This window comes from Salmo salar, chromosome 19, assembly GCF_965601325.2.
Source record: "Salmo salar chromosome 19, fSalSal1, whole genome shotgun sequence".
In the NCBI taxonomy this organism is placed as follows: domain Eukaryota; kingdom Metazoa; phylum Chordata; class Actinopteri; order Salmoniformes; family Salmonidae; genus Salmo; species Salmo salar.
Genome location: NC_138309.1, coordinates 62486751 through 62510567, shown reverse-complemented (window position 1 = coordinate 62510567; position 23817 = coordinate 62486751). Strand labels below are relative to the sequence as shown.

Genomic DNA, 23817 nt, shown 5'->3' with positions numbered 1-23817 from the left:
AAGGAGCAGTTCTCTCTCTGTGGGTCTAACCCAAAGAAGTTCTGGAAAACGGTTAAAGTCCTGGAGAATAAACCCTCCTCCTCACAGCTGCCCGTGTCCCTTAATTTTGATGATGTGGTTGTTACTGACAAGAAGCACATGGCTGTAAGGGGTGCGTAACTGCTGACAGGGAAGTCAAACACAGGAGAGCAGAACTTGGTGAATAGCCGGAGCAGTTTAATATATAAAACTAACGGCATACAAAATAACAAACACATGGGTACAAAACCCGTAGCGCACAGGTACTTACAATAAACAATTCCGACAAGGACATGGGGGAAACAGAGGGAAAATATACAACATGTAATTAGGGAATTGAAATCAGGTGAGTGTGAAAACAAGACAAAACAAATGGAACATGTTTGCGGCTTCCTGTTTCCGGTCACAATTTGCAGACTTGTTTACGTGCTGCTGTGCGTTTTGTTGCCGATCTTACTTTGCTACCTGACTACCTCACGGTTTTTACTTTTTCATTACCGTATATTTGTAGTTTTTCCCTCACTCAACTTTTTTCGTTCAACTTTTTCACCCCGGAGGTTTTATCTGGACATGGTTCGTCAGGACTTCAAACAGCCGAAGCTAAGTAACATTAACACGATGCCTTCTAATTGCAGTCGTTGTACTTATAATATACAGGAGAACGCTCGCCTTACGGCGAGGATAGCTGTGCTGGAAGCCCAGCTTCAGACGCAATCGTTAGGAAAGGGTAATTTCAGTGTAGGAAAGGATGAAACAGCGTCTGTGCCACCAGTAAGTACAGATAGTAACGTTAGTATAAACCCCCTCGCACGGTCCCCGCAGCCGGACACCTTTCTCATGGCTTCTGGAGGGAAACGCTGTAGGAATGCTCAACCGGAGTCGAAACTTTCAACCGGTTCTCCCCATTAAGCGAGTCGGAGTCGGAGGCCGAGACTTCTCTGGTCTCTGCTCCTCCCGTTATGGGGTCTGAGACGCCGAAGCCTCCCACCATTAGCTCTGACAAATTGAAAACCCTAGTCATTGGCGACTCCATTACCCGCAGTATTAGACTAAAAACGAATCATCCAGCGATCATACACTGTTTACCAGGGGGCAGGGCTACCGACGTTAAGGCTAATCTAAAGACGGTGCTGGCTAAAGCTAAAACTGGCGAGTGTAGAGAGTATAGAGATATTGTTATCCACGTCGGCACCAACGATGTTAGGATGAAACAGTCAGAGGTCAACAAGCGCAACATAGCTTCAGCGTGTAAATCAGCTAGAAAGATGTCGGCATCGATTAATTGTCTCTGGCCCCCTCCCAGTTAGGGGGAGTGATGAGCTCTACAGCAGAGTCTCACAACTCAATCGCTGGTTGAAAACTGTTTTCTGCCGCTCCCAAAAGATAGAATTTGTAGATAATTGGCCCTCTTTCTGGGACTCACCCACAAACAGGACCAAGCCTAGCCTGTTGAGGAGTGACGGACTCCATCCTAGCTGGAGGGGTGCTCTCATCTTATCTACGAACATAGACAGGGCTCTAGCTCCACAATGAAATAGGGTGCAGGCCAGGCAGCAGGCTGTTAGCCAGCCTGCCAGCTTAGTGGAGTCTGCCACTAGCACAGTCAGTGTAGTCACCTCAGCTATCCCCATTGAGACCGTGTCTGTGCCTCGACCTAGGTTGGGCAAAATTAAACATGGCGGTGTTCGCTTTAGCAATCTCACTAGTATAAAGACCTCCATCCCTGCCATTATTGAAAGAGATTGTGATACCTCACATCTCAAAATAGGACTACTTAATGTTAGATCCCTCACTTCAAAGGCAGTTATAGTCAATGAACTAATCACTGATCATAATCTTGATGTGATTGGCCTGACTGAAACATGGCTTAAGCCTGATGAATTTACTGTGTTAAATGAGGCCTCACCCCCTGGTTACACTAGTGACCATATCCCCCGCGCATCCCGCAAAGGCGGAGGTGTTGCTAACATTTATGATAGCAAATTTAAATTTACCAACAAAAAAAACAACAACGTTTTCGTCTTTTGAGCTTCTATTCATGAAATCTATGCAGCCTACTCAATCACTTTTTATAGCTACTGTTTACAGGCCTCCTGGGCTATATGCAGCGTTCCTCACTGAGTTCCCTGAATTCCTATCGGACCTTGTAGTCATCGCAGATAATATTCAAATTTTTGGTGACTTTAATATTCACATGGAAAAGTCCACAGACCCACTCCAAAAGGCTTTCGGAGCCATCATCGACCTACTCACTCACTCTGGACCTACTCACTGCCACAGTCATACTCTGGACCTAGTTTTGTCCCATGGAATAAATGTTGTGGATCTTAATGTTTTATTACGTTCGCAATCGCAACAAATAATCTGCTCAGACCCCAACCAAGAAGCATTAAAGTCGTGCTATAAATTCTCAGACAACCCAAAGATTCCTTGATGCCCTTCCAGACTCCCTCTGCCTACCCAAGGACCCGCCCAGCACCCGCCCTGATTGTCCAACAGCAGCCCATTCAGCCACCTCAGCCGCCGCAGCTCTACCCCCTAACAAGACCTGATACGATTGCAGGACCAACAGACCCCTCAGAGGCAGCCCCAGCGCAGTAGGAACCCATTCTACACACGCCTAAAATGACTACCGTTTCACTGGACGGAGGACAGACTTTATCAGACCCAGCTGGCTGGACTGTGTGATTGTATAAAATAACATTACCTGCCCATCACTGATTAGACAGCCATCAATAGTTGCACGCAGAAAGCTAAAGGGTCACTGGAAGACTACAGGCATTGATTGGATAACTTTTTCCGCAAACACAGTGGCATCAGACCAGCTACAGACGGTCATTGAACACTGTAAACACGCTGAGAGGCAGCAACTGTCTCAAGAAGATAAGACGAAACAGAGAATGAAAAAGGGAGGGTGTGAAACTACAAGCTGTACAGCTGGCCTTCTATCAAGGACAGGGCCAGCAGCAGCAGGCTCAGGGAGGACCTCAAAATGATGGACAGAGAGGAAGAGGTAGAGGGAGACAAGGAAGGGGAGACAGTGCTGAAGGACGGGCTTGACAACAGACACCACAGATAATAGCTTTACCTGCTATATCTGTGGACCGGAGGGACATTTCACCAGAACATGTCGAAGCAAACCTACCAAACGGGGTAGGGGGGGGGCTGGAAAACTGGACCACCGCCGAAAATGACCTTTTACAACCCACATATGGCTGACGCGAGGTAGTGACAGTTGACACTCTTGGACAGCATTTCAAGATTTTTTCAAGCCCCTGTGAGGAGTCAATGGTTTGTCTCTTCGTCAGTGATGAGTCAATCAATTTTCCGGTAGATACTGGCGCTGCAATGTCTGTCATAAATTCAAAATCTATGTCCAAACCTCCCATGTGAAATGAATCAGTCAGCACTGTGGGAGCCTCAGGAGTGACTATGAAAGAGTTGTTCACGATGCCCCTACCTGTTAAAGGTTGACGACATGCATAAAACATCAATTCATTTCTTCTGCATGTTGCCCTGTAAATTTAGCAGGAAGAGATCTTCTCTGTAAGTTGGGAATTAACATTCTTTGTAAAGAAAAGGGCCTCACTGTTATACAGCCTCAGGGGACATGCCATCTCATGACGCTGTCTAACTGGCCCAACGTGTGATTGGTATGCATGGGACATATAGCACAATGACGGATCACATTGTGACCCAATTGAAGAGATTTTATCAACAGCTGTTGGAAACAAACTGGTAGTTTTATGCCACAGACTGACTTACATTGCACCACTGACGAGAGATTTATATTATGAACAGAACTGGCTGACAGGAACTACACCCCAAGAGAACTTACTATGCAGTGACATGAATAGTGGGCCCCAATTTTGCGCTCTTAGTGTGAAGATGTCTAAAGAACAGGCTTTATTTTATATTTTTAGTGACAGGGTACCACATGTTTCAGCAGCTAAGGCTACTGTTATAGCCTCGCTACTGTTATTTTATTTCTTTACTTACCTGTTATTCACCTAATACCTTTTTTGCACTGTTGGTTAGAGCCTGTAAGTAAGCATTTCACTGTAAAGTCTACACCTGTTGTATTCGGCGCACGTGACAAATAAACTTTGATTTGATTTGACAGATGACGTTGCCTGGGAGGATACTGGTGTCTGGTTGAAATCTGTCTTGCAGGTTACTGACTGGGAAGTTAGAGCGGATGGGTCTAAATTCTCCACGAGCACACATTATGTGTGCCTTACTGTTGGGTTGCTGCTTTACAGCGAGGTGTGCATGGTTTGATAATGCAAAACCAAATAAACAGATGGTTTCCATGGAGACTGAGTCACCCTTGTTGGCTGTTCTCCCAGACTCTCTGTGGGATAAAGATAAGTATGACATTGGGCAAATGAGGGGGGTGAAACCGCTTACGTCACACCTGAGACCACACAGACCAGGCCGAGCCCAGTATCCTCCGAGTCAGGAGGCAGTGTGGGAGATTGCCCCTGTTCATGCTTCATTGGTAGAAAGGGGAGCAATGGTGCCTTGTCCACACTCTCCATGCAACACCCCCATTCTTCCTGCCCAAAAAGCTTCAGGTGATTGGCGTTTTGTTCAAGATCTCAGACCTGTTAATGATGCAGTTCATGCAAGCGCTCGTTGTGCCAAACCCCGTTACAGTACTATCTGCAGTGCCAGCACCGGCTAAATGGTTTTCAGTTGTTGATTTGGCTAATGCTTTCTTTAGCATTCCCGTCGCTCCAGAATCACAGTTTTTAAACAAGCGTTGGACTTGGACCGTTTGCCCCTAAGGTAAGCCCCTAAAGTTATACGGTATCACCTGCAGTGTTTTTTTCTGCTGCTTTGGCGAACAATTTAGAGGGTTTCATACCCCCTGCTGGGTGTAAGTTAATACAGTATGTCAACAACCTTCCTTTCCTCATGAGAGCCAGTTTCATCATAGCGCTTGATGGTTTTTGCGACTGCACTTGAAGAAACTTTCAAAGTTCTTAATGTTCCATATAGACTGACCTTCATGTCTTAAAGTACTGATGGACTGTCGTTTCTCTTTACTTATTTTAGCTGTTCTTGCCATAATATGGACTTGGTCTTTTACCAAATAGGGCTATCTTCTGTATACCACCCCTACCTTGTCACAATACAACTGATTGGCTCAAACACATTAAAACAAATAAACTTTTAACAAGGCACACCTGTTAATTGAAATGCATTCCAGGTGACTTCCTCTTGAAGCTGGTTGAGAGAATGGCAAGAGTGTGCATAGCTGTCAAGGCAAAGGGTGGCTGCTTTGAAGAATCTCAAATAAAAAATATATTTTGATTTGTTTAACACATTTTTGGTTACTACATGATTCCATATGTGTTATTTCATAGTTTTGATGTCTTCACTATTATTCTACAATGTAGAAAATAGTAAAAATAAAGGAAAACTCTGGAATGAGTAGGTGTGTCCAAACTTTTGACTGGTACTGTGTGTTGACACACAGGAATGGCAGGCTATTGTTGAGCCTGGCTGCCTGACAATGCTGATGTTGTACAGCCACTTTCTGACCACAAGATGGCAATGAATGACAAGATACAGTGGACTCCAGGGGGACTGAAGGAGAACCATTAGTGTCTTATACAGGAACTACAGCTGCCACTACCCTAGAGAGTGCTAAATATACCGCCACATCTGTCATCCCAAGCTGCAGAATTGTTTGCTCAAACTTGTGCATGCATTTTGTTAAAGGATACTGTTATGATGTATACTGGCAGCAGGTATGCATTTCGGGTTGTGCATGACTTTGGCAACATGGGTTCTTCACCTCATCTGGGAAGACAATTTCACATTCTAAATTGGTTGAAAACTTGTTGGGAGGCTATTTTGTTGAACTTCATGTCTCTGTTAAAAGCATGTTGTTTTCGCTACAGGATGTTTCTGATCTGCAATCAGGTGCAGGGCCTGGGGAAGTGAGCCAATGTGTCAAAAGGGAGAAGTAATGGTAGAAAAAATACCTGTACTCTCGGGCGCTGAATTTAAGTAAGCAGAATTGAGTTGACTGATCTTTGGATTTGAATTTAAGTGAACCAAATTTAATTTAAAATAGGCCTGGAATTAGTTAACTGATTGATCTAAGAGTTGACTGCTGTTAAGAAATGTAGATACTGTTAAAGAACTAAACAAATGAGGGGGTACCCCATGAATTAATGTGTGGACGCACACAATACCAGAATGATTGCTGTCGTGACGTTGTATTAGTTAATGTGACGACTGTTGCTCATCGAATGATTAACTGTTTATAATTGCGTGATTAAATGAATCAAGCAATGAATCAAGCAATTATTAACTCATTAACCTGGGGCACCATGGGAAAATTCGTTTTATTGAGTTTCTATTTCCCAAATTAACTCAAAGAATATCAGAATATTGGTTTTACAACAGTCGCCAAATTAATCAATTTCCTCTAATGTCTCATTTCTGAACGTCGCATAATCCGGGAATCTGCACGAACCCGGGCTACACCAATGAGTTTACCACACCAATCTTATTATTTATTTACTAGCAAGCTAAAATGATGATAAAAGATACATAAAACACATACACAGAACACAGTCTAGGCTATTGATTAGGACTTAGTATAAAGGGCCAACACACTATGGCGCGTGTTACCCAAAATGGGGATTTAAAAGAGAGAGAAACAAAGAAAGTACACGAGAGAAATGTTCATTTGTCAGCTATGCTTATTTAAACCTAGCCTTGCCCCGAACTGCCGCTCTTATGGGTCAGAATATAATGATGTAATTACGTGTTGGAGATCTCAGAGGGGCGTCCCGCTTGGTTCGTTTAGGCTTCTCAAGGACGCACCGCTCCGACGCAACTCTCTGGTTGTCCTGACGATGTCAGTGTCCCTTTTGGCTTAGTAGTCTGATTCCTCGTCCTTGCTTTGAAAGGGGGCTTCTGAGGACAGACAGCTCTGTAGCTCAGAGCTCACAGCATAGGAATGAGACAGCGTAGATACCACGATTCGATGAAGAGTGGAGGCTAGGTGGTTCGGCTTGAATTCACCCACTTAGACACAGCTACTCATCCGTAGCTTGGGTAGAAAAAGATTTCTTTGTCTTCAAACTTTATGTTGCGTTTTGGGGTTCGTTGACCATTCAGACCGTGGCTGCAGCCTGGGGTCAGTAGTCTGATATGTTACTTCTTCAGTCCCATGTCTTATACCTTCTGGTCAGAAGTGGGCATAACCGCCTTTAGGGCAATTCTCTGGGCGTACCAAGTTAAGGGACAAGGCCTAGATTTTACTCAAATCCAATTTTAGACACTAACTTCACATCTCATCTTTACCAAAACATTCTCTTTGATTTGGATATTTTCCACACAACGTACAATGTATAAACAACAGGCATATACTGGGAAAACTCTTAAAGGTACAATGTTTTCATAATAACGTCATCTGTTAACCTTTAATAATAAAACAAAAATGACATACATTTTCATATTCCGTCTATCGTTATGACCACCATTGTGGCTGACGGAAACCATTGTTCCAAAGTCCCTTTATTGCATGGTTAATGTTCTGAGGCCAGTTCTCCATAGTGAGGACAAAGGAATTTCTCTGTGGCCTAAGACTATCATGGGCGTGAGGGGTCATAAAACCCCCACATCTTCAGACCCCTAGATCTCTCCTCCTCTGTTGGGGGTTGAGAGATACCCTGTAGGATTGTGGTCTCCTGTAACCTGACCTGATCAGGACAGTCATGACATTGCGAATTAATGATTGCATAATGATGAACTGTTGAACACATTTTTCTTAAGGACAGGTCGAATACCTGTCAAGTACACCGCTGGAATGGCAAGTTACTATGCTCTGTGTGTCACGACTTCCGCCAAAGTCGGTTCCTCTCCTTGTTAATTTGGCGGTCGACGTCACCTGTCTTCTAGCCATCGCCGATCCACCTTTCATTTTCCATTTGTTTTGTCTTGTTTTCCCACACACCTGGTTTACATTTCCCTCATTACTTGTCGTGTATTTAACCCTCTGTTCCCCCCATGTCTGTGTGTGAAATTGTTTGTTTCGTGTATGCGCACGTTAGACTGGTTGCGCTGGGTTATGTCAACCCGTATTGTGTTTAGTGTTCTCTGTGCCGTGTGTTTTGTTCGCCTAAATAAAAGGCTCCATTTGCTACCCAAATTCTGCTCTCCTGCCCCTGACTCCCTTACAGCCAGTTACACATACCGAACATGGTGCTGCACTTAACAAGGCTCTGAAATCTATTTTTCCAGGAGTTGAAGCAGCTTTGCCTGAACCAAAGAGGAGGACAGCTCCACAAATTGCAGCCAGGAGATTGGGTGGTCATCAAGGACCTCTGCAGATAGACTTGGCACCAACAGCGCTGGACTGGTCCATTCCAGGTGCTCCTGACAACCCAGACAGCGGTGAAGGTTGCAGAGAGGTCTACGTGAATTCACGCCAGCCATTGCCACGGTTGTTTGGGTCCTGGGAGGAGCAGAACAGCACAGAGCGAGAAGTGACCACAATGCATCTGAAGTATGCAACACCAGCATAGTCCCATGGCGGGACTTAAATAACAGCCGCTCCAGCTCAAGCCAACGGCAGGTTCAGGACGGGAGTCCAGTAAAGCTAGATTATGAATCAGAATGTCATTGGAATTTTCTACCACAATTAATTTGGCCAGGATAACAGAGGACCTACTGCCTGATGCCCCTGGATCTGCAGATATATACAGAGAAGATATTGGCTCAACACTCACCTTCCAATCAAATCAAATTCTATTTGTCACATGCGCTGAATGCAACCTTACAGTGAAATTCTTACTTACAAGCCCTTAACCAACAATGCAGTTAAGAAAAACAAGTGTAAAGAAAGTATTTACTAAAATAAACTGAAGTAAACCTGTTTTATTAAAGAGCAACAATAAAATAACAGTAGCGAGACTATATACAGGGGGTAGCAGTACAGAGTCAATGTGTGGGGGCACCGGTTAGTCAAGGTAATCGAGGTAATATGTACATGTAGGTAGAGGTAAAGTGACTATGCATAGATAATAAACAGAGAGTAGAGCAGCGTAAAAATGGGGGGGGGGGTTAGACATGCAAATAGTCCGGGTAGCCATTTGATTAGCTGTTCAGGAGACTTATGGCTTGGTGTAGAAGCTGTTAAGAAGCCTTTTGGACCTAGACTTGGCGTCCTGGATGGCAGGAAGCTTGGCCCCAGTGATTTACTGGGCCATACCCACTACCCTCTGTAGTGCCTTGCGGTCGGAGGCCGAGCAGATGCATCCAGCCCCATCAATGAAAATGGGGGAGTGCTTGATCCTCCTTTTCCTGTAGTCCACAATCATCTCCTTTGTCTTGATCATGTTGATGGAGAGGTTATAATCCTGGCACCACACTGCCAGGTCTCTGACCTCCTCCCTATAGGCTGTCTCATCGTTGTCGGTGATCAGGCCTACGTTCCTCGGTGTTGGCAACTTGGTAGCATTGGAAATGACAGGGCTATCTCTAAACCTACGTTGGAAACACTTATGACATACAGTACATTCGGAAAGTATTCAGACCCCTTGACTTTTTACACATTGTTATGTTACAGCCTTATTCTAAAAATTATTATAATTTTTTTTAATCCTCAATCTACACACAATACCCCATAATGACAAAGCAAAAACAGGTTTTTAGAAATGTTAGCAATTTAATAAATAAAAAAACCTGCAAATATCACATTTACATAAGTATTCAGACCCTTTACTCGGTACTTGGTAGAATCACCTTTGGCAGCGATTATAGCCTCGAGTCTTCTTGGGTATACTTGTATTTGGGGACTTTCTCCCATTCTTCTCTGCATATCCTCTCAAGCTCTGTCAGGTTGGATGGGGAGCGTCACTGCAGAGCTATTTTCAGGTCTCTCCAGAGATGTTCGATTGGGTTCAAGTCCGGGCTCTGGCTGAGCCACTCAAGGACATTCAAAGACTTGTCCCAGAGCCACTCCTGCATTGTCTTGGTTGTGTGCTTAGGGTTGTTGTCCTGTTGGAAGGTGAACCTTTGCCCCAGTCTAAGGTCCTGATCGCTCTGGAGCAGATTTTCATCAAGGATCTCTCTGTACTTTGCTCCGTTCATCTTTGCCTTGATCCTGACTAGTCTCCCAGTCCCTGCCGCTGAAAAACATCCCCACAGCATGATGCTGCCACCACCATGCTTCACCGTAGAGATGGTGCCAGGTTTCATCCAGATGTGACACTTGGCATTCAGGCTAAATAGTTCAATCTTTGTTTCATCAGAACAGAAAATCTTGTTTCTAATGGTCTGAGAGTCCTTTAGGTGCCTTTTGGCAAACTTCAAGTGGGTTGTCATGTGCCTTTTACTGTCAGAGGAGTGGCTTCCGTCTGGCCACTCTACCATAAAGGCCTGATTTATGGAGTGCTGCAGAGATGGTTGTCCTTCTGGAAGGTTCTCCCATTTCCACAGAGGAATTCTGCAGCTCTGTCAGAGTGACCATCGGGTTCTTGGTCACCTCCCCGACCAAGACCCTTCTCCCCCGATTGCTCAGTTTGGCCAGCTATAGGAAGAGTCTTGGTGGTTCCAAACTTCTTCCTTTTAGGAATGATGGAGGCCACTGTGTTCTTGGAGACCTTCAGTGCTGCAGACATTTTTTGGTACCCTTCCCCAGATCTGTGCCTCCACACAATCTTGTCTCGGAGCTCTACGGACAAATCCTTGGACCTCATGGCTTGGTTTTTGCTCTGACATGCACTTCTTTGGTCTAATGGCGTTCGCAACAATTATGTGCATACCGCCACCTATTGTACAGGTGGATAATAAGGATTCAATAATGAAAAAATTGTGGGGTAAAAAATGTATTCTGTACAATCTATTAGTAACAAAATGTTAATTAAATCAGCCTGCTTTTCTGTTTTAATCAGTTCCCTACACAGGTTCAGAAGATCCTGTGATGGCGGGACATTTCCTGGCGACAGTAGTCCCTGCAGTGCTTCTGCCGTTAAGTCTTGGAGGCCCAAAAAACATCTCGGCTGCAGATATGATGTCCAGCACCTTGGACATTTTGGACACTTGTGCTGTACAATTAATAACTGTGGCTATAAATGCTACCAAATCCACCTTCTTCACAATAAGCGTATCCAGATCACTTGATGTATAACATTTGCAACTGGTTGTGGTGCATCTACCACCATATCTTCTTCAGAAGGGGCCTTTTGCCCCTTCAACGCTCTTCACCGCCTCCAAATAGATTTGCTGTAAAGCCCAGATCCATCACACCTCAACCTTTTTCACCCTAACAGGGCACTCATAGAATTCGGAAATATGATTTCCCACCACAGTTGCAACATTTTACATTCACAGACTTACATATTCCTTCCGTCTGCAAACAGTTGACACATGGCCAAACTTTTTACACTTCTTTGCATTGCATTGGGTTTTGCACGATGGTCTTATATCCCAACTTTACATAGGGGGGTAAATACTCATCAAACATCAATAATACAGAAACTTAGCTTCTTTTCCCCATACGGGTCAAGCGACGTGCATTAACGACTCCTGGAATTTTTTGCCTAAGATATTGGTTATCAATGTCCAACGGGACGCCAGAGAACACCTTTTACCGGTGCCCTGTTCCGAAAATCAAAGCTATTCACTTCATGCGTCGATAATTTCGCGAGCCACAATGCACGCTCCTTTTCTTCTTTAGATACACACGATATCAACACCATACTACTCCTGGTTACTTTGATTGCATGGACTTTTCCCAGTGCCTTCTTCACCATCCTTGTGACATCAAAAGGGTTTCCCAAATAAACATCCTTATCCAAAAAAACGTACTCCAACAAGTAACGATTCATCAGACTCATTTTCTACAACACTTTTTACCCTTTTTGTTCCATTATCGAACTTCACTGTTGTCCACTCATCTTTCTCGCTAACTGTACTCGACAAGCTTTCAGCTTCAAATGACACTTCTACTTCCGCCATATCACGGTCCTTCCTCACTCTTGCGTATGCCACGCTTCTAACATGCACTGTCAACTGTGGGACCTTTATATAGACAGGTGTGTGCCTTTCCAAATCATGTCCAATCAATTGAATTTACCACAGTCACAATCAAGTTGGAGAAACATATCAAGGATGATCAATGGAAACAAGATGCACCTGAGCTCAATTTAGAGTCTCATAGCAAAGGATCTGAATATTTATGTAAATAAGGTATTTAAAAAATGTATTATAATAATAATTTTATTCACCTGTTTTTTCTTTGTTATTATGTGGTATTGTGCGTAGATTGAGGAAAATTATTTATTTAATCCATTTGAGCATATGGCTATAATGTAACAAAATTTGGAAATAGTCAAGGGGTCCGAATACTTTACAAATGCACTGTATTTATTAATAATAACAGATAATGGCAATGCGCCATTCTACACCTATCTACGAGTGATATCAATGCTATGACAATACATCTTGATATGGCCTATAGTGGTGACAGACTGAACTGTCAAACAAAGCTGAGAGTGAAAGACTAGCCAGTAAATTAGTCTAGGTTAGGTTTTGCTGCCATTGTTTCAAAGCTTGTATACTCTCTATTAACCTGAGTCCACTGTGATATGTAATAAGGGGTTATTAGACACATACATGAACATGTACATGAGTAAGTCTTTATCAGAGCTAACAAGCCACAACTGAATGACATATGTAATTTTGTTTCTAAACTCAATGAAAAAAATAAACAGGACACTGGTTGATCTACAAACATCTGCAAGTCACTGAGCTGTGACAATGCATCTTGTTATGGCCTATAATGGAGCATGTTGACTACTGTCAAACAAATTTTGAATTCTACTGTAGCTGTAGAACTTTAGCATATTGTGTGCTTAGCTTTCAGAAACCTTAAACACTGGAAAAAATGGTTTCGAAAAATGTCAAGGTAGGAGATCCTTCATCGCTGCCAGGGCTTCCCCCAGACCGACCACCCGCTGGGATTCTGGTGGACCCTCTGCTGGGCACTTTAGGCACTGATGAGTTCTGTGCCAACTATCTCCCACAGGCCAGGGGTGCCAGGCCTGTGGGGCCAGTCACTGGACCAGGCTTCTCATCAGGGTGTTGTAGGAGGAAATAGTATAGGATCTTGAGAACTTGTGGATAGGGCTGAGTGAGTGGACCCTGAATGGTCCTGTGAATGACAGAGAGGGTGAGAGAGTGTGGGGGGAAATCAGTAATCAAGTAATATCAGACTTTCTCTGTATCATTCATTATTTTTTTATTTAACCTTTATTTAATTAGGCAAGTCAGTCAAACGCTCCCCTAACCAGGATGACGCTGGGCTAATTCTGCGCTGCCCTATGGGCCTCCCGATCGCGGACGGCTGTGAATCAGTCTGGGATCGAACCGTCTGTAGTGACACCTCTAGCACTGAGATGCAGTGCCTTAGACCGCTGCGCCGTTCGGGAGCTTAAAATGATGACATGTTCAGATGTCATTCTGTGTCCTACTCGGTCAATAAGCACCAACCAGACAGAAGATCTAGCTAAATTAGCTACAGAAAGTAATGTACAAATCTCACCTTTCTGCAGGAGCTAACGTTACCTCGCTCTGGCCGGGCCGCTTCATCTTTTAGCAGCAGGTTGAGGGACTAATGTTAATTTACATCCACTACCTAGCTACAACTAGCTAGCATGAGGGACTAACTTACTTCCACTAGCTAGCATGACTATAGCCATAGCCAGGTAGGGCTCTCTACTGTAGTTAGCCAGCCTGCTAGCTAGTCAGCAGTAACACAGAACAATGCGGTTTAGTTATAAAGATATTTGGCAGTCACGTTAGCCGGCTAATGCTAGCTAGCCAGGTAGTGCAAGCCAACTTTGTTCAGTTGTTGTTGAGTTCGTTCTATTGGCATGCTAACTTCATGATAAATTGGCCATTTTAGCTATTTTTATCTTCCTGTCACACAAATGTAAAATCCTTTCTCTGTGCTGACGACACGGTAGCTCAACCCAGTCTGTAAACACAACCGCTATGCACCATTAATATTAGCTATATTAGGTGGCGTGTACGTCCAGGTATGAACAAAATGTATATAATCATAATTTGATACACTTTGTCGTTATTTATTATCTGTTACTCGATACCCAATTTGGAAACCAGAAACGAGAACGAGTTGATATCCAATTTTCGTTTTGGTTTCCAATTAGAAAAATGATCAAAGCGATTAATTTCCTCTTGTTTGGCATTCCCGAGATTAGACGAAATAGGAATTACCCATAAACACACGGACCTGAACTCCTCCTCTTCTGTCTCGTTTTATGTTGGAAGCAGAAGTTAACGTGTAGACTAGAATGAACATGCTTTTTTTCATGATCAGTCCTCATATTTTAGCCCTATCTGAAGTTGTTTTGTACTGTATGTATACTGTATGTTTTAAGCGATTACACTTAATGCTTTAAAAGCATGTATACACCTGATGGAACTAAAGCTCTTACTGTGTAGCAAAGAAAGGGCAACGTTCCATTGGTGATTTTGTCATCGACTGTCAGTAAACATTGTGACTACAGTTGGTGCTGCAGTCTTGGACAGTGAGTTTTCTCAAAACTTCCTCATGATAACCCAATTATTACTAGCCACAGTAGTGAATTTAACTATTAGAGAGGTGCATAGAATGTGAGTGTAGCAAAGCTAAGAGCGGGTCACACTCTTTAGCCTTGCTAACTCTGTCAGATCAGCTCACCCAGAAACCGAACCTAAAGAAGAATCTGATCAACCCTCATTTTATTTCACAATAACCACTGTGGGGTGGTTTCCCTGTGATCAATCTCAAAGTGAAAATCCTGCTTGATATATAGGATGTTGGATATTAGATTTGAATGAGTCCTTGGCAGATGTGTTAATAACACATGTAGATAGACATGGTGCCTGCTTACACATTTAAAGAGAGTTGAATGTTGACCCAACTAGCAAAAACACATTGAATGGACACTGTGTCAAAGTCAAATTTCAACGTACCTCATGTTGAATATCAATTACATTTTTCTTTGTATCAGCAGTGTTCAACATACCCTGCTTCTAAGAGGTTTAAGGTTTTGGGCGAGATATAAAAAGCGGGGGAAATGCGTTGATTTTGTACATTATAAACAGATGCTCTATTCAAGTACCAATCTTAAGAACAAGTTAGACTGGTAAATTGAGCAATCTACAGTGACCTTGTTGAAGATTTCTCATTGAAGATGCTAACCATAATTGACCCTGCTTACCTTGAAACATTTTTATGTGATTGTTACCAGGGTTCTACCATGGGGTTGGTGAAGGGATCTAAAAATAGATAGGTTATTAATACCTTTTCATAAAATAATCTACAGTGCTCTTATTACTGTGTAAATACAGTAACAAGTAGCCTATTGTAATTACTCATTGTTACACTGTACTGACCCTGTACTTAGGGTAAAGGTTATGGTCAGTGTTAGGGCTAGGTTTACTCCTGTAAGCGCTGTGTAAGTACAGTGTAACAATGACTCATTACAATACTTGTTACAATGTACTTACAGCAGTAATTACACAGTAATAAGGGCACTGTAATGTGACATTTTGCCTTATCTTACAAAATGTTTAACACTGCAAATTAAGATAATTGACCATATGGCTGACCAAAGAGTTTAGTGTTTTGAAGCTCCTAGATTGTTTAACAAAATACTTGAGCTTTTCTGACCCATATTAATAATAATAATAATACATTCAAATAGATACTTCACATTTCATCAAAGCTGTTTTTGTTTTTATTGCATTTGCAAGACGTCATCAGCATTTGAAGATTTTATTTCAGATGACTCCAGGTTTCAATCAATGCACATTCAATAGGGAAAACTGTTTAATTACTTTTACAATAGTTTTTTGTTGTTGTTGTTTAATGTACAATATATTCAACTTGTGTCAGTTAAACTCAATTCAATATCAATATACAATTCATTGCATCCCTTCAATAGTCATTTTGGTGGTTTCCATAAGTTGATTGAAAGAAGTCCTTATACAATTCAATCATACATTGAGCTAAACATAATTTTCCTAGGACTGTCTGGGAGTGGTCTGAGTGGGGAGGGGAAAACTGAAAACTAGCTGTTATTGGCAGAGAAGTTTGGAACTCCCTTTCTTAATTGTCTTTTAACTAATTTATGTCGCCAGACTGGCCAAAACTCAACCCACCCAAACAGGCGAGGGGCGACTGCGGTGCTAAATAACTTCAAGTGGACTATAAGTTGTAACTATAACTTTGGTTGTACGTTTAGCCTCTTCAGAATCATATCGACTGCTTCTTTATTGCGAGGACAGTCCAGCAGTCCTCTGTGATTAAATAGACAGTCCACTGTGAGTATTACCTCGCCCCTGGTCACTAGTCTGCTGCTGTCAGGTATAGCGGAGTCTGGGTCGAAAGTGTCATGATGCAGCACCACCAGAACAACAGGTTTACCAGCTGTCAAGAGAGTGAGGGATGAACAAGGTTAGTTTAAGAACTCTAACAAATAAAGCATGTATTCAGGTAATTAGCCTCTTGATACATACCTAGGTGTTTTGAGACCACCTCCAATTGTATATCAAGGTCCAGAGTTCCAAAGTCACTGAACATAGGACAGATCATTATGATGACATCACTCTCCTCTAGTGACACTTCAGTACAGTCTTCTCGGCCAGTGAGTTGTCTTACCAAGTCCTTATCAGAATTGAAAGTATGACCTACGACACAGGTGCATACTTTTCCCATCCTTGGCTTACCTGCAAGAGGATATCTGTTTTATTAAAGATTAAACAGTATTTTTTTACTTCATGACCATGCTTTTTGGTGCTGACAGAGTTGACTTTATGTGAAGGTGTGTCCTGTTGAGCTCCGTTTTTGTGACAATGATTACAGGAAACGATGTTTATTTAACCGTTTGTGACTCAACAACAATCCCATGTCTGCTCCAAATCTATAATCTATGACATAGATCTACTGACTAAACTGTGGTTTGTATATAGTACATTAATACAAGAAAAGCAACCAATAACTCCTGAGAAAGTGACGTGTTGACTTACTAGGAAAACCAGCCTCTGCCATTTTGCCTGCAGAAAAGAAAGTTGGAATCCATAACTATACACATCGTTAAGCTACTTTTCTATTCATCCTATTCTCTATTTCTCTCAAGTGCAAAAACACATACTGTGTAACACATGTTGTATATCCTGTGTTTCTCTCTCTTCAGAATTTTTTGTTTTATGATAGAAATGTATGTTTATTTTTGGAAAGTAAAAATATTAGATATACCCCCTACCTTACTGCCACTTCTGATAAAAAACGTTTTTTATCAGATTAATATCAATAGAAATGCGAAATAGTCATTAAAAACAAACAAACTTCTCTCCAGATCTGCCATATGACTATACAGAAAATCTATTTTTCACTTTCATTTCACAAGAACTCAGGGCTTAACTCCTCCCCTTCTTTCTCTCTTAGAAGGGGACTGTACATGACTACTCCCCAAAAATGATTGTCTTGTCTTCTCATATTTTGACCCTATATCTGAGTTTGTATTTTTTATGTCAATTGAGATTTCGTTCAATGCAGTACTAACGTTAATTTAGTTGATGACACTAAAGGTTTTATAGAGTAATAGAGAAAGCACATATTTTAGTCTCTTGGTGCTTCTCTCATTGACAGTAAACATGGTGACTTACTGTAAATACCAAAGGCCACACTCATCTGAGATAGTGTTAGAGACTATGTGTTGTAACTTCTAGTGTATAGGCAAGGACAAGGGAGCAGCAACTTTAAAGAGATTCTCTGGTTCTTTTGTTTACTTTTTAGCCAGTAGTTCTGAAAGTAGCACTCACGAGCCATTTGAGGTCCCCGAAAATTGTGTACTACGTTACATATGTGCAGATTTGTACACCATGTAATTTCTCTCTCTCTCTACTGTGGGTGAATCATGTGCATCTTCCTAGCCATCACTCATATGGCAAGGGGCTGAAGCTCATTGGCTGAAACTCTAATTGCTTGGGGGCTGGCCCACGTGCTGTGAAATGTAGGGAAAATTGCACAGCACAGCTTCAAGAAATAGTCCCTTTCAATCTAGGAATTTTGTGGCTAATTGAGGTGTCACGTTTGTCGTAGGAAGGAGCGGACCAAAGTGCAGCGTGTGTGTCGTTCCACATTTTATTTTCACTGTGAAACTATGCAATACATATAAATAAACAGAATAACAAAACAACAAACCGTGACGCAGAGGTGAAACATACACTAACTCAAAGACAATCTCCCACAAACCCAGGTGGAAAAAACACCTACTTAATTAAGTATGATCTCCAATTAGAGACAACGAGGACCAGCTGCCTCTAATTGGAGATCATCCCAAACAAAACCCAACATAGAAATACAAAACTAGAACATAACCCCCGTCACGCCCTAACCTACTCTACCATAGAAAAGAACAGCTTTCTATGGTCAGGACATGACATGAGGTAAAACAGGAATTATTTTCATAGATGATGTATGTATGTATGTATGTATGTATGTATGTATGTATGTATGTATGTATGTATGTATGTATGTATGTATGTATGTATGTATGAACTACACATTGACACATCCAGCCCAAAACGGGCATCAATAATGATGCTGCCACCACCATGCTTCACTGTAGGGATGGTGCCAGGTTTCCTCCAGACGTGACGCTTGGCATTCAAGCCAAAGAGTTCAATCTTGGTTTAATCAGACCAGAGAATCTTGTTTCTCATGGTTGGAGCGTCCTTTAGGTGCCTTTTGGCAAACTCCAAGCAGGCTGTCATGTGCCTTTTACTGAGGAATGGCTTCTGTCTGACCACTCTGACCAAGGCCTTATTGGTTGAGTGCTACGGAGATGGGAGAACCTTCCAGAAGGACAACCATCTCCACAGTGGAACTCTGGAGCTCTGTCAGAGTGACCATCGGGTTCTTGATCTCCTCCCTGACCAACGCCTGCTCCCCCGATTGCTCAGTTTGGCCAGGCGTCCAGCTCTAGGAAGAGTTTGTTTTTCCAAACTTCTTCCATTTAAGAATGATGAAGGCCACTGTGTTCTTGAGGACCATCAGTGGTGCAGACATGTTTTAGTACTCTTCCCCAGATCTGTGCCTCGACACAATCCTGTCTCGGAACTCTACGGACAATTCCTTCGACCTCATGACTTGGTTTTTGCTCTGACATGCACTGTCAACTGTGGGTCCTTATATAGACAGTTGTGTGCCTTTCCAAATCATATCCAATCAATGGAATTTACCACAGGTGGACTCCAATCAAGTTGTAGGAACATCTCAAGGATGATCAATGGAAACAGGATGTACCTGAGCTCAATTTCAAGTCTCATTGCAAAGGGTTTGAATACTTATGTAAATAAGGTATCTGTTACAATACATCAATACATTTGCAAATAATTCTAAAAACCTGTTTTCATTTTGTCATTATGGGGTATTTTGTGTAGATTGATGAGGAAAACATTTTATTTCATATATTTTAGACTAAGGCTGTAACATTTCTTTTTGAAAAAGTCAAGAAGTCTGAATACTTCCGAATGCACTGTACGTAGCAGGTTAGGAGAACTTACGTAGCAGGTTAGGAGAATTAATGTAGCAGGTTAAGAGAGTTAGGTTAAGGTTATGAAAAGGGTAAGGGTTAGCTAAAATGTAAAAACGTTCAACTTTTGATGTTTATTTGACGAAAGCTGGATCCCTTCTAGCCATAACCCCTTCAGGACAAAGCTCTCACAAAGGCCTAAAGGGTTATTTTAATCCCTTTTATATATTCACCACTAATTAGGGTCCCCTGGGAAACTAAGGATCTTACCCTGTCACACAAGGCCTTATGAGTAGGCCTCATTCCACTTGCAAATAGTTCTGTGGCAGCTGTAGACTCTTCTACAATGACAAATAAAGCAGCAGCCTATAGGGACAATTATCAACAGATACCGTTCTCATTTGGATCACAGCCAGAAATTCAATTACAAAACCATTCAGTCTGAACTAGGATCAGCCAGACACTACTAGACAAACTGCTCTACACCCCTGAGATTGCAATATGTGTAAAGTCAAATTGTATGTTTTCTATTTAACTTAATTTAGTTATTCCTCTTCAAAGACTTACTTCAATAGTTCATTTCATTGACTCATTATACGAAACCCCTTTAGATACAAATTCAAAGAATCAACATTTTTATAATACAATCATATTTTGTCAGGGTATTTAAGGGCTAAGTGTCTGATCAGATTTGTTGGAGTGATCAGATACTGCCTCCAGGCTGACCTTAGTATGACAAACGTGCGAGGTGATATGAAATGAATCCTCCGACTATAAATATAAATATATTGATAAAGTAGATTGATAGAATAGTCATAGTTCAGCATATCTATAATGTAAACATTGCGTCAGTGTATTTATAAGTGCTGAGTGTCTGATCAGATTTAGGAGGGGGTAATCAGATAGACGCTGCCCCCCAGGCTAACTGTTAGTCTGATAAATGGGCAGTTGTGCCACAACACAGTGCACGCTCAGCAGCGGTGATTATAACATTTAATCACCAGCCCGTATCGCCATGCTGACACTGTCCAGCCAGGCTTCTCGCGCCAAGGGTATGATTTACCCGCCTCTGCCTGGGAGAAAAACTCATTCAGGAGACGGATTGCTGAGCGAGCCTCTCCGACCGGGCCAATAAATCATTCTTTAATCAAAGAGCACTGAGATTGGGCCGGCGTGGACACCTACGGGAGCACAGTTGACACCTCAACTCCTCCCTGCTCTGGAGCAGCTCTCCCCTGATCGTTTCCTTTTCTCCTATGGTTTCTTATCTGGCTGTATGTATCAGTCATCTGGGGGTAAGACTGACCAGGATGTGGATGATGTGGATCTGGTTTCCCCCACTCACTAATCTCCAGAGGGATGTCTGGGAATAATGTGTGGGTGAGGTCACTTCACAGACTGACACACTGATCCATACCATCACAAGGACAAACACACTTGTAACACATATACACACACACACACTATATAAACTCAGCAAAAAAAGAAACGTCCTCTCACTGTCAACTGCGTTTATTTTCAGCAAACTTAACACGTGTAAATATTTGTATGAACATAACAATATTCAACAACTGAGACATAAACTGAACAAGTTCCACAGACATGTGACTAACAGAAATTGTATAATGTGCCCCTGAACAAAGGGGGGGCCACCAGCTGCATTAAGTACTGCAGTGCATCTCCTCCTCATGGACTGCACCAGATTTGTCAGTTCTTGCTGTGAGATGTTACCCCACTCTTCCACCAAGGCACCTGCAAGTTCCCGGACATTTCTGGGGGGAATGGCCCTAGACCTCACCCTCCGATCCAACAGGTCCCAGACATGCTCAATGGGATTGAGATCCGGGCTCTTCGCTGGCCATGGCAGAACACTGACATTCCTGTCTTGCAGGAAATCACGCACAGAATGAGCAGTGTGGCTGGTGGCATTGTCATGCTGGAGGGTCATGTCAGGATGAGCCTGCAGGAAGGGTACCACATGAGGGAGGTGGATGTCTTCCCTGTAACGTACAGCGTTGAGATTGCCTGCAATGACAACAAGCTCAGTCCGATGATGCTGTGACACACCGCCCCAGACCATGACGGACCCTCCACCTCCAAATCAATCCCGCTCCAGAGTACAGGCCTTGGTGTAACGCTCATTCCTTCGACGATAAACGCGAATCCGACCATCACCCCTGGTGAGACAAAACCGCGACTCGTCAGTGAAGAGCTTTTTGCCAGTCCTGTCTGGTCCAGCGACGTTGGGTTTGTGCCCATAGGCGAAGTTGTTGCCGGTGATGTCTGGTAGGGAACTTCCTTACAACAGGCCTACAAGCCCTCAATCCAGCCTCTCTCAGCCTATTGCGGACAGTCTGAGCACTGATGGAGGGATTGTGCGCTCCTGGTGTAACTTGGGCAGTTGTTGTTGCCATCCTGTACTTGTCACGCAGGTGTGATGTTCAGATGTACCGATCCTGTGCAGGTGTTGTTACACGTGGTCTGCCACTGCGAGGACGATCAGCTGTCTGTCCTGTCTCCCTGTAGCGCCATCTTAGGCGTCTCAAACTATGGACATTGCAATTTATTGCCCTGGCCACATCTGCAGTTCTCATGCTTCCTTGCAGCATGCCTAAGGCACATTCACGCAGATGAGCAGGGACCCTGGGCATCTTTCTTTTAGTGTTTTTCCGAGTCAGTAGAAAGGCCTCTTTAGTGTCCTAAGTTTTCATAACTGTGACCTTAATTACCTACCGTCTGTAAGCTGTTAGTGTCTTAACGACCGTTCCACAGGAGCATGTTCATTAATTGTTTATGGTTCATTGAACAAGCATGGGAAACAGTGTTTAAACCCTTTACAATGAAGATCTGTGAAGTTATTTACATTTTTACAAATTATCTTTGAAAGACAGAGTCCTGAAAAAGGGAACGTTTCTTTTTTTGCTGAGTTTATGTATACACTAAACAAAAATATAAAAGGCAACATACAACAATTGCAAAGATGTTACTGAGTTACAGTTCATATAAGAAAATCAGTCAACTGAAGTAAATTCATTAGGCCCTACTCTATGGATTTCATATCCATGGGAATACAGATATGCATCTGTTGGTCACAGATACCTTTATAAAAAAGTAGGGGCGAGGATCAGAAACCATTCTGTGTCTGGTGTGACCACCATTTGCGTCATGCAGTGCGACACATCTCTTTCGCATAGAGTTGATCAGGCTGTCGATTGTGGCCTGTGGAATGTCCCAATCGTCTTTACTGGCTGTGTGAAGTTTCTGGATATTGGCTGTCGTACACGTCGATCCAGAGCATCCCAAACGTGCTCAATCGGTGACATGTCTTGTGAGTATGCAGACCAAGGAAGAACTGTGACATTTTCAGCTTCCAGGAATTGCTTACATGTTGCCGTCCATTATCATACTGAAACATGAAGTGATGGTGGCGGATGAATGGCACGTCAATGGGCCTCAGGATCTCGTCAAGCTCTCTCTTTGCATACAAATTGACATCAATAAAATGTAATTGTGTTTGTTGTCCGTAACTTATGCCTGCCCATACCATAACCCCACCGCCACCATGGGGCACTCTGTACACAATGTTGACGTCGGCAAACCGCTCGCTTGTACGACACTATACATGTGGTCTCTTGAGGCCTGTTGGACGTACTGCCCAATTTTTCTGTGACATTGTGTTGTGTGACAAAACTGCACATTTTAGAGTGGCCTTTTATTGTCCCCTGCATAAGGTGCGCCTATGTAATGATCATGCTTGTTAATCAGCTTCTTGATATGCCACATCTGTCAGGTGGATGGATTACCTTGGCAAATAAGAAGTGCTCACTAACAGGGATGTTAACAAATTTGTGAACAAAATCTGAGAGACCAACAATTTACACATTACATGGACCAACAATTTACACGTTGTGTTTATATTTTTGTTCATTGAATATATACACTACATGACCAAAAGTATGTGGACACCAGCTCGTCGAACATCTCATTCCAAAATCATGGTCATTAATATGGAGTCCGTCCCCCATTTGCTGCTACAACAGCCTCCACTCTTCTGGGAAGGCTTTCCACTAGATGTTGGAACATTGCTGTGGGGACGTGCTTCTATTCAGCCACAAGAGCATTAGTGAGGTCAGGCACTGATGTTTGGCGATTACGCCTGGCTTGCATTCGGCGTTCCAATTCATCCCAAAGGTGTTCGATGGGGTTGAGGTCAGTGTAGCTC

The 23817-nt window shown here is 42.8% G+C and overlaps 1 protein-coding gene and 1 long non-coding RNA gene across 5 annotated transcripts in view; one reads left to right on the top strand and one right to left on the bottom strand.

Moving 5' to 3' along the window:
• The first annotated feature begins 2788 nt into the window (after positions 1-2788).
• LOC106579182 (heparan sulfate glucosamine 3-O-sulfotransferase 2) overlaps positions 2789-23817 on the top strand; it is a 31899-nt gene continuing 10870 nt past the window's right edge. Inside the window, exons 1-2 of one of the 2 annotated variants that reach the window (XR_014381656.1) lie at positions 2789-4809; positions 8287-15998. The gene's annotated coding sequence lies outside the window, so the exon portion shown is untranslated. Of the gene's footprint in view, positions 4810-8286; positions 15999-23817 lie in introns of those variants that run through there. The other variant, XM_082965865.1, reaches the window with a different exon arrangement.
• LOC145862315 (uncharacterized) lies at positions 13018-17466 on the bottom strand. Of its 3 annotated transcripts, XR_014381658.1 has the most exons (6): positions 17322-17466; positions 17086-17112; positions 16576-16785; positions 16392-16486; positions 15276-15333; positions 13018-13201 (listed from the first exon to the last, which is right to left on the bottom strand). It is a non-coding gene; the product is annotated as an uncharacterized LOC145862315 (long non-coding RNA). The 3 variants fall into 3 exon arrangements; XR_014381659.1 differs by lacking the exon at positions 15276-15333 and having other exon boundaries at positions 13085-13201; XR_014381657.1 differs by lacking the exons at positions 13018-13201; positions 15276-15333 and having other exon boundaries at positions 15874-16486.